This window comes from Anneissia japonica, unplaced genomic scaffold (genome assembly GCF_011630105.1).
Source record: "Anneissia japonica isolate Jap-2015-1 unplaced genomic scaffold, ASM1163010v1 scaffold165_len1371125_cov188, whole genome shotgun sequence".
NCBI lineage: Eukaryota > Metazoa > Echinodermata > Crinoidea > Comatulida > Comatulidae > Anneissia > Anneissia japonica.
In genome coordinates, this window is record NW_022697648.1 from 343,427 (window position 1) to 355,972 (window position 12,546).

A 12,546-nucleotide genomic window follows, 5' to 3' on the forward strand; every position below is an offset into this window, starting at 1 on the left:
TATACGGTATAGAATACACAGTGCAGGAAATAAAAGTTGGAGAAAAAACAAAACATAGTATAGGCCTATCAGTCGATTGTGAAAATAAAACTTGAAAATTTCGCCAATTTTCTGCAAAAATGTAAGTTTTGCGTTCTGTGGCACCTACAGCTGCTTTAAAAAGGGTGATTTCTATTTTATTATTCAAAGTCTCGCTCTTCATTTGGTTTGAAGTTTAGATAGAAACGCCCTCTACACATTCCTATTGTTTCATATTCATCATTTGCATATTTTATAATATATTCTAACACGATTTTAGTAGCCTTTATTTTTATATGAAATATAAAGTACTTTAAGATAATACTAAATGTTCATTAAAATCACTAACAATTTTTTTTTAAATAAGGCAAAAAAGCAATTTCGCTGTAGGGCCTACAATAATACAATAAATAGGCCATAATGTATCCTCGTTGATTGCTTCTGCAGGTAGTAACACCAAAACTATACGTACAATTGAACCAAATATATTCTAATCACATACAAAATATAATCACCTGACTCTCTCCCTGACGGGTTCCGGGGTCGACGAGGCTTCTTGTCGGTTATACGCCGGTAACCCTCCGCTGAGTCTGGGCCCGGGCCTTGGCGATGGCCCGAGCCTTGGCGAGGTTGAGTACTTAGCCTTGCGGCATCATATTATGATGATCGCTTGGTGGTGATACTTGACAGGACTAGGCGATTAACAGACTGCAGGGGAGATGCACAGGGAGTCTCGGTCAACTGACAGGCACTCGGGATGGTATGCTAGGTTCAGTGCATCATCACATCATGGCTTAGGGGTCGCACTGCTTCCTCCCTCCGTTCAGTTGGCTGGGGCCGAGCAAGTAGCTCTATCGTGCATTTAAGTGACCAGCGTACGAGGAGCGAAAACTTGAATACTAAAGAACAGAACACACTTGTAAACATGGTATTCACTCGTAGTGGTCTCCAGAAAGTAAACACTCACTATCTGGATATTCATGTTGAATATGCTAGAACTAACAACTAAAAATTGAGTTATTCCTTTTTTTTACCAAGCTCTTTTGTGATGCTTCCATGTCGGAAGTGTGGGAATAATGTTAGTGTTTGTGTGGGAACTAATTTTATGTTTAGGTTTGGTATGGGTGTTATTGGTGCATTCTATTTTCATGCATGTGCATTTTCATGCGATTGTTTAATAGGCCTATTTAAATCAAAGTTTTATGATAGAGCGTTTTTAAGTCACTATATAAATAATATTACACTTTATTAAATTAATTTAAATGATTTAGATAGAAAAATTATAGAATGTATAGGCCTATACAGACAATGATTTTGAGAACATATAACGGCATTAAGATCATAAATTTATATATTTAGCGATTGTTATAATAGGCCTACTGTATTTAAATTACAACGCATTTTACGACCCATGGATCGTTTTTACGTCACTATATAAATAATATTACACTTTAATAAATTAATTAAAATGATTTTACTTAGCCTACTTTTAAAAAGTACTTAGATTTACATTGTTGGAATGTAGTGTGTAAAAACATGTGCCTCATGAGTTTCACCTATAAGCTTTAAATAGAATATTTTGTAAATAGCATTCAGTCTTCCATATTTTTGTGTTTGGTAATTATTTGTACACGGGTCCCTCATCACAATATGCAGTCTTTCAACGCCAACATGATGTCAATGGCTGCCGAATGTCTGAAATCAGACGGATACAAGTACCAGTACCAGCTCTTACACAGGTGCTACGGTTAGCGCTAACGGTTAGCTCCCGATCCGGAGGGCTAGCGTGAGAACCTTACTTTAGTGGCACTAATGGACTTTCGTAATGGAGGGATGAAATGTAAATATAAGCGTATAGTGAGAGGTTAAAATTTTCCCAAGTTTGGACACTGGGCCCAATTGAGTATGTCAATTTAACATTATTTAAGCTTAAGATTAGATTTCAAGTGGCATTTGTCAACGTAAAGAGTACTGTATTGTTCGTAGGTGCCAATAGAACACAAACTGAAAATGGCTGTGAATTAAGCCTCAGTTAAGCATATATTGAATTATATTATTATTATTAATATTATTATTATCATCATCATCATCATCGTCATTACCATCATCATCATTGTTAGTATTACCATAGAGAATCTCTATGGTATTATTATTACTATTATTATTTTTGTTATTATTATTAGTCGCACTTAGGTTTAATATGTAAATAACTGTATGGATATTCAATTGTACCAGCGCAGAGATCAATTTGACATTACAATACTTTATTAACTAAAGGCTTATATAATGCCCACCCATTCAGGAAATGAAAAAGCTATAAAAATGATTTTATATACAAACTACGCCAAGCCTACACCAAAGATAGATAGGTCATATGGTCATTATTATAAAATAAAAAAGAAATAAAAAAGAAATAAATTATGTTGACAAATAAATAAAAATATAAGTACAGTAAATGAAAAGTCTAAAAATAGTGTTAATTAATCTGAGTGCTCAGATCAATCTATCGACCGATGGATATCAATAAGATATGTGAATAGTTGGATGGATAGATGGATGGATGGATGGAAAAATGGATAAAGGATAATGAATATGTGGACGGTCGGACGGACAGATGGATGTATCGGATGGATAGAATCAATCGATCAATTATTGTTATATTACCTAATCTCCTCAATAAAGTAAGAATAATATGGACCTATATACTGTATCCTTAACATATGTTTTTTGAATCAAAAAAGTGCACAAATGGAAAAGGAGCAGACAGACAGAAAAGATGGATGGATGCATTAATGGATATGTTGACTCGTCGATCTATTACTATTGTAATATATTCGGATTTTCTCAACGAATTAATATTATACGTGTATCCTTAATATCCTCATATATTTCTTGAATCAAACAACTTATGGAATGTTACGTTTTAATAATAACATGTTTCCATCACTAAAATAAATTTATTGACTTTTAAAAAAGAGATACTGTATTGAACTATTTAAAATTTTAGATATTAGAGACAGCAAAGATTCTCGTGGTATAAAAGAGAATGAAAACGGAAAATTTTGATTTCTTTCTTATTTATGTCCACAGCTAATCTTCTTGGTAAACTCGGTATGCTGGTACCTTGCTTGTTATCCGGTCTAAACAACATCAATGGTACATCCACCGCTCTGAAATTATCTATTTATAACGTCTTTTAACATCAACCTTTGAACTTTAAGGGTGTTTATTAATCGTTCTTCATCCTGCAGTGTGTTGCTTCCATATATAATGGCTATATTTGTCTGCTGGTCTCTAGTTTGGTCTCTTAAAACGGCTGACATTAAAGATCGTAACCTAAAAAGAAATCAGTATTTGATTATTAGTTTTGTATAGCTATCAAGATTATCATATTATGATTAGTTATAATTATGATTAACAGTTTATATAAATTATTGTAATAATGAATTATTAATCATTCCAATATTATAAAAATTATACTGTATCGTGAGTGGATTTCCCGTACGATTAAAAATCATAACGTACTGGGTTTGGTCTACAGGAGTTAGGGCTTCGAACAGGTCATTCCATTCATAGAAGAAGCCTTTTGGTGGAGAAAGTGTACCTATTAGCAAAGGTTTGCCCAGGTCGAAACTAACTCCGGCTATATAAAATTATTTATAAGATTGAAAAATATCAATCTTAGGCCAATTATTGTACTAGTGGTAGATACTATGTACACGTTTAAATTATTATTATTATTTATTTGTTATGTCATTATATTTACATTTAAACTTAATGTATTGTTTAGGTATGAATTATTATATCCATGTAAAATTAATCTTATCAATTAAAATTGCATATTTTAAATAATATAGTAGGCATAGCCGAGGTCTAACCTAGGCTAGGTCTAAATGAATGACTATGTTATGTGAGTGTATAACATTATGGAAAATATGAATAAAATGTAAAATTGTGAAAGAATAAAAGAAGGAAGAAAAGGAAAGAGATTTAGAGCGGTTGAAATTATTTCCGAAAAATATACAATAGTAGTCAATATGCTATTATTGCATTACGTTTTTGTAATCAATTTTGGGCACTAATCATCAGAGGTCTCGGTGCCACAGCCTACACTTTTCATAATTCGAAATCGAATCGGACCTTAAGTGATTTCCAAAATCTCTTTATATGAAATAAAGAATAATTAATGTTTAGAAAACAAACTAAAAACAAATGTCTTACCTGGAAGTACATATGTTATGAACGTATGAACATAATCATGTCCAGTGCCTCGCTGTATGTGTATGTGGTTTTGTTGTTTGTTCTGCTATGATGATGAACATTCTTTTCGTCTGTTTGAAAAATTTGATCCAGTGATATAAATCATAATAAATATCCGCGCTAGAATATTTGTAGAATTAAGACCTCATAAATCCGGCTATTGATAACATCTTGTGTTCCGGCAATTTAATACACATCGTGTTGCGCTGACAATGATTGTATATTGACTTCGCACTTATTGATGTATCGGTAGATTTGACCTGAGACACTGAAATAAAAGAGATTGAACTAGTGAGAAATACATTCGAACAATTTTCATTTTGGCATCTGTGTTAACTTAGGCCTAATTAAGTATAAATCTCATTAGATTAAAAACATTTTTAGAGGCTTCATGACATTCATACCTCCATGAGGTATAGGAATAGGCCGACAAATTCAGAAAATAAAATTGATTGTTTGCTTGATTTAATACATTATGTAAAATGTACATGTTAATAAAGCGCTATTTTAATATGAGTGGGTGAGTACGCTCCCCACCCCAAATCGACAAGGTCCGAATTTTTAAGACAGTCGAAAATGTAATGAATACAATTTTTTCTTCATTTTTTTTGTAATAAAACTTAAAAGCGAATATTAAATCTTAACATTTTAACCAATACTCTATCGGACCCCTGTATCGTCCTATTATAACAAAGCTGCTGTCCAACTTGCTTTTTCCCTTAACGGCACCTGGAGTTTTAGGTGACCCCTCCACATTTGGTATGATCATTACATCTTATGTTCTTATTTATCTATTTATTTATATACCATTTCGAAAGACGGTTTAGATTTTCCCTACATCCTATCCTGATTTATATATATACATACATACATATCTGTCTCTTATACACATCTTGCATAATCATGAATATTCATTTATTTTTTCAAATAAAGGCTTCGTATGACATAAATATGGACTATTGGTAATTATTCTTAAAGCTTTCTTTTGCAATTTTAATATTTTATTCACATAACCTTTGTTTGCTTTATCCCATAGCATAATCCCATAGTTAATGTGTGACAAAATAAGGGAATAGTACAGTAATAGTAAAGATTTCTCTGGTAGGAAATGCTTCACTTTATTTAACAAATATTTTTAGAACACTTCTTCTGAATGTTATTGATATGCCGTTTACAAGTAAGAAAAACGAATACAATGTAGGAAATATATTAAACTGTATAAATACACTAAGATATTATTTTAATTTTTTTAACTTAAAATCAAAGCAAGTTTTATGACCCATGGATCGTTTTTAAGTTACTATATAAATAATATTACACTTTATTAAATTCATTAAAATTATTTAGATAGAAAATTATAGAATATATATACAGACAATAATTTTGAGAACATTAACGGCTTTAAGATCATGAATTTATATATATAGCGATTGTTATTACAGACCTACTGTATTTAAATGAAAAACCATTTTACGACCCACGGATCGTTTTTAAGTCACTATAAAAATAATATTACACTTTATTAAATTAATTAAAATTATTTCACTTAGCCTACTTTTAAAGAGTACTTAGATTTACATTGTTGAATGTGGGTTGCAAAAACGTTTGCCTACGACTATACGGTATGTCATTACACAAAACAAATCTTAAGCTCTTTTTTTTACTGTTTACATTTTCACTCAAGATATTCCGGTGTAATGCCATTGTATGCAAAGGACTCAAAACACAACACAACAACGGATACCGCAATTAAATCTAACACCAATTTACATACAAAAAATAAATGCCTGCCTCGAATAAACACCTCCCTCGAATAAACTCCCTCTCAAAAACCATTCTCAACAATAAACGCCCCAGGGCGTTTATTCGACGAAATCGTCCGGGACCAAAAATGATAATTTGCATATCCATAGAACTTTATTTTGATTGTCAATTTCTAATATTGGGGTATAAAAAACCCTATAAAAAAAAAACCCAATGTGAAGACATGGATTTTTTTTTATTCCGGACCCTGACAGAGGCTCTAGTCTAGTCAGGTTTGTAATTGTAGATTATTATTATTTATTTTTTTTTTTTTAAATTTAGGTATTATACATATTATCTTTATTAACTTTATACACTTATTATAAATAAGACATTTTATCTGACAGGCCTATTTAATTATTTTTTTGCTGATAGCTAAATTGTTTGATTTATTATTTATTTAATTTAGGTATACATATTATTATCTTGATTAACTTTATACACTTATTATAAATATGTTTATAAGATATTTTATCTAACAGGCCTATTTAATTATTTTTTTTGCTGATAGCTAAATTGTTTGATTTACAAAATAAGACAAAACTAATAACTATAATAACATTTATTTATTATACAAATAAACAGTGATCGCAATCGCACTTCGCATTGGAAGGCTTCTAAATTCTCAATTTCGCAATTCTGGAAAATTGAGTGGAAAAGAACAATTTCCAATTATGGATGAATAAATAGATATCTGTCTATGCCCTTACTTTCCGCTGGCTCCACCAGTTCGTACAGACGCAGTCACGGTAAAAGAGTGCTCCATTATGAATTTTATGCTGTTTTTAATGTTTCACTGCTTTTGACTGACTTTCGGCAGACTGGGTTTCGGCAAAATGGGATTTCGGCAAAGTGGACTAGGCATCCGGGGATTCGTCAAACTGGATTTTGACAATATGGCGTAGTTCCGACGAAACCTCACCACCAGGCCATCCCACAGCCCCAATCGGACTTAATGCAGTGATATGAAGATCCAAATTCTCGACAATCCATGCCAGGAAATTTCACCCTGAGACTGTAAAAGTAGTGTTCGCTACGAAATTTTTCGACGGGAAGTCCACGATCCCGTTTCCCCAGATTATCTATCCCTCACCTCCGCTGGTGGCGCCGACACTGATTTTTCCGACTTTAAATAATAGAAAGAAAATAATAGAAAGTTCACTCGTAAATACTGGGACGGTGTTCGGCGGGGGGAGTTTTCACCATCTAGTTTAGTCACTTTTTAATAAATTATTATTTTATAAATAAATTAGAAATACTGGGGGTGACTTATGGGGGGATAATTTTACCTGCTTTATATTTACTGTATCCAATATATTGTTTACAGTTTATACTACATTTTCTACTCTGAGATGACCCTTACAATGCTATTTTAAAGTAAATATTATGTTTACAAATGACTATAAAAGTATGATGAGCCAACAGCTCACCTCCCATATTCCGAGGAGATAATGAACCATTCCGCTAAGCCCCAACCCTTAAAAATATTGTGCAAAAATTAAAAAAATAACAACCTTTGATGCCTGGAAATAGCATCTGGCAACCTATACAGCCACTTCCCCTTGTGGATGCTCTTTATGGTTTGGGCAAAGGTGAGCAAATTTTGCTAAAATCAAAGATTTCAAAAAAGTTTTCAATTAATTCCTAAAAGGAGCTTGAAATGCATAGGCTAATAGTACAAAACACGTATATGGTGAAACATTCGAATGACATTGAAGTGCAAAAATTATTAATATAATTTTTAGGTAAAAGAATATGTATTTTTTAAAGTAATAAAAATATAAAGAGAATTGGTCGGCCAAAGCCGGTGCTTCCGGGGCGGTTCCGACGGCCCTATCGAGCATTTAAGGTATTTCTCCTCTTTTTGTCTTTCACATTTGTGCAAGCAGTACAACATATAATTACAACATTGTCACAAATTAGGCAGTGCTTTTGTGAATTAAGACTACACTATTGTAAGTAGAAATACGGTACATCTACTGTTTAACTCATGATGAAACAGGACTAGGGAGATAACACATTAGTTTAAACGTACTAGAGCATTTTTTTATTTCACAAACATGATTTTTAACATAATGTAATGGAAATACTTAATTTATCATGACGTCATTGGTGAGATTGCGTAAACGTTAACATCAGAGATCGTAAAATGGCGAACTACTACTACTACTACTTAATAACGGCTATGTAAATTTCAATTGACTAATTAAAATTTAATTACATTTATGTTTGGCTATAGTGATAGTTTTTAAATTAGAAGAAACAGTAATCGCTTTATGCAGATAACGTACTAAAACACTATATACGGGTCTTAAATAATAATACTTTTAAAAATAATAAATCGTTTATAGTAGAAATCTGAATTTAAGTTTGTTGTAAAAAAGTAGGCCTAATGGGTTTACACCCTTCCACAAATTTTAATGCGAAGTGTACATTATGTTCTCAATAAATTGACCCATACAATGAGATATATTTTCTGAAAATAACATAAACTTTGACACATAATATACTCGATCCTCCTACAACATTTGACCTTTAACCCCTCCCAGACATTCAGAAAATGCCCTTCCACTGTTTTTGTTGTTCGCACGGCTTATAAAACAAAATGTTGTGCTTCTGTTACAAAATGCGAGGTTTGGCCATTTTTGGGTCTTATCTCTTAAATTCTAAAAGTATTACATTTGTGGGCGAAGATTTCATGTTTTGTTGTTACATTTTTGGGCGATGATTGTTATTAAATTTGTGGGCGCTGTTGTTACATTTTTGTGGGTGCTGGTTGTTAAATTTGTGGACATTATTGCATTTGTGGGCGGTGTGTTGTTAAATTTGTGGGCGTTATTATATTTGTGGGCGTTTTCACATTTGTGGGTGCAGCATCGCTTCTTACGGCTGCTAGGTAGCCACGGACCACGCCAATACCCAATTCAGCACAATGACGCTGAAAATTATGGGTTATTCTCCTACCTTTACCTTTTAACAGACAAAATTCATGACAATGATTCGTAATTGTAGTTGTTCTTTCCACTCGCTTTGAAAAGTGGAGTTTTAACTATAGAATATTGGTGGATAGTGGTGGGAGGAGAGAAATAGATATGATGTCCCTCCCGCTTTTAAATGTGGAATTGTCTCCCCCACCCTTTCCCACTGATCGAATAAACCATTCACATTCTTAGAAAAAACAATTTAATCAAAATGTTACAGTTTAATAACATGCTACATAAAACAATTCTATAATATGCATGATAAAAAAAATAATACTATATGTATATACAATAGACTCTAAACTGGCAATACCTAATAAAAAAAAACGCATGTACCGTTTTCACAAATCTAAATCTTCTTTTTATAAGTGTTTGAATATATTTTTAGTAATTCGTTTTTAAATGTAGATATGGATTTACAGTTTCTTATGTTCCTCAAGTAAATTCCACACTTTTCATCCATATTCTGTTAATGTTCATTCTTTACACAAATTACCTTTATTTCGAGTATTGTAATATGAATGATACGTTTCAAAAGTATGCAATGTTAAATTAAACGAAGTAGGAAGCTCCCCTTCATTGTATTTGTAAATTAAAATTCAAAATGCTGTTTTCATAGTCAAAAATGATTGTGGTGCAAATAGAGATGGTGGAAATCAATAATTTATTACGTACCCATAAAAGCATAGACCATATTCATTATAACAAAGTATGGGTAATTAGAGCTAGAAATATCACAACTTGTCTAGCCTCCGACACATAATTATTATTAAATACAAAATATGCTAAATTGCTATTGATAATATTCTTGAGTGACTTAATGAAACAATGACTAGACCGGAAAATCCGAATGGACGTGATTGCGATTAGGTAGAGGCGCAGTTCTATACCCTTTGATTAGATGTTACTCATGAATAGGTGGCCTATTACTGTTCATAGCAATCTAGTCTGGTGTAAAAAGTCTCTACGCAAGACGTTTGCTTGTTCTTCAATGTCGCCCTCTTAAGTTTTGTTTTTACAGTACTATGTTAACCTCAGTTTCCATATTTTTTGACCGTAAAAATGTTGCCCATGTTCCATTGTTTTGGTTGTTTTTTTTTTCTTTTAAATTTCTGAACTTTTTTTCCTTTCTTGCTCGCCTATACTAGTTGTTTGCATTTTCTGAGATTGAAGCAAAGTAATTAAAACATTCAGTAAAAGTCGGCAGTGTATTTAAAAAAAAAACCAATTATACTGACATACATCCAAGTTTTAGTTTGATTTACTTTAACCTATAACCGATTTATTATTTTAATAGGAAGAACTATACATACAAAAAAATTCTAGCCTATACATCGAGTGGCTTCTAGCCTTGTATTTGGCGATTTCCATCAAAAGAAAAAAAAAGTTTGCATTAAACATTTTCCAATTGTTATTTGTACTTCAAATTCTGTATTCATTCACTGGGAATAATGGAAAATATACTAAAATAAGCACCAGCAAAAAAGAAAGCATAAAATATACGCACTTTCTGTTGCACACTGCATATTTAAGAATAGGTCTATACATATGAGAAGGCCTGTTGGGTATACCACAGGAAACAGATTGTAAATTTTAATTACTCTAACCATTATTTTAAGAACAATGATATGGCGAATTCCAGAGGGACCAAGCACCCACCCTATAGTCGTCTATACGTTTCCATGCCAGCAAAATGTTCCTGTCTCTTATACCCATCTTGCCATTTCCAGCCATAATCATACAAGTTTCTACTTCAACCCCAAAACCCTGGTTGGCCTGTAGTGGTCTACACCCTCCATCTGTAAAAGTCCCTCCCTGATCCCCCTCTATTTCAAATTCCTGGATCCGCCACTGATACAAATTTTATACTGATGGCAGTCAGTGGTGTTCATTAATTTCTCTAATATTATGTTTAATGTCGTTATTCAAGCGAGACTAACCTTAGTGAATGACGTCAGAAACATTCACATTACCAATGCCATCTTGATTCCATCATCATGGATGAAACATAGTTGGAGCTTGTGGACAATAGAATACTATATGTCTTTGTAATTAATGTATGGTTCATGTGTCCATAATGCTTATTCTAATATATAGGCCAGGTAATTACGATATGCTGGGACTTAATTGAGTGTTTCTTTAATTTTAATCAACAGCTGACATGTCGAATTCTGTAATTAGACCATGTCCTTTAATGCTATTTACATAGCCGTTGTTGCGTTATTTATATAACCTTATATTTCCAACCAATGCATTAAAGGGATCGTCGCGTGATAATTCAGCTGGTCACGAGTTAGTAAAATATAGTCCCTAATTAGAATTATTTGCAATGAATATAATTTCAACATTAAAATATTTATCACAATTATTATTATCAACATTTATGAGAATAAAGTTTAATCTAATCTAATTATATTGTTTTTACGTTTAAGTTACATTATACATAAGTCTCTTAAAGATGGGAGGAACAAATACATAAGAGGGTTAAGAAATTATAACAGAAACATTTTATATTTATTTTAGATTACCCAGCCATTGGAAAAAGACAACTTCCTCCTCGATATTTCGTCCTTATTATTATTAACTCGTATTTTTTAATATATGAATATAATTTATAAATATTATGTTGTTATAATTATTTCATGCATGTGTAATTATTAGTGTATATCACTTTAAATTATATAAAAATCAATTAGGTCTATAATTTCCTAGAATGTATTATTACTTCCCTGGAACATAATTAACGCTCATATTCACAGACTGGTTTATTATCTAATCTTAGATTACATACTCACGTATGCCTATGTACTGAGGCGTTCTACATGTACGATATAAGTTGACCACTGCATTACCGGTACTTTTTAAGACATAATATCTACTATGCAGTTGAATGTATAATTAAAGTGTTCAGACGAAGGCTAATTGCTGATGCTAATCGGTATAGTATTAGCCTATAGACTTGAATATCCAATACCATTAAGTGGGATTTGACGCAACATAATTATATTATGATTTTACCAGAAATGAACTACATCGAATGCAGTGATTACACACTGGCCACAAACGTGGTAAGAGACCGTAGACTAACTATACTATCACCAACTTACAATAAATGTACGTGATTATTTCAAAAGGTATGGTAGGATTTACTTATATTTACTAAAAAAGAATTTAAGTTACTCATTGGTTAGAGTGGCGTATTAACATCATGGATTGGATTGGAATGGATGATGGTGGATGTGAGCATGGATGTATAATGTGAGGGGGCGCTAGTAGAAGAATGACATAAATTGATTTTAAAATACTTGGTGAGTACTGTATATACGTTTGATAGCAGTTAGTGGTAGTAGGGATGTGGAAGTGGGAGGGGTGCCTGAACTCGGTGTTGCGCCCACCCCGTTACTACTACGTACATTTTGGTTCAGTATAATACCGACGAAAAAATGAATGTTTCTTTTAAGAAAATTAAAATAAATATATTTTT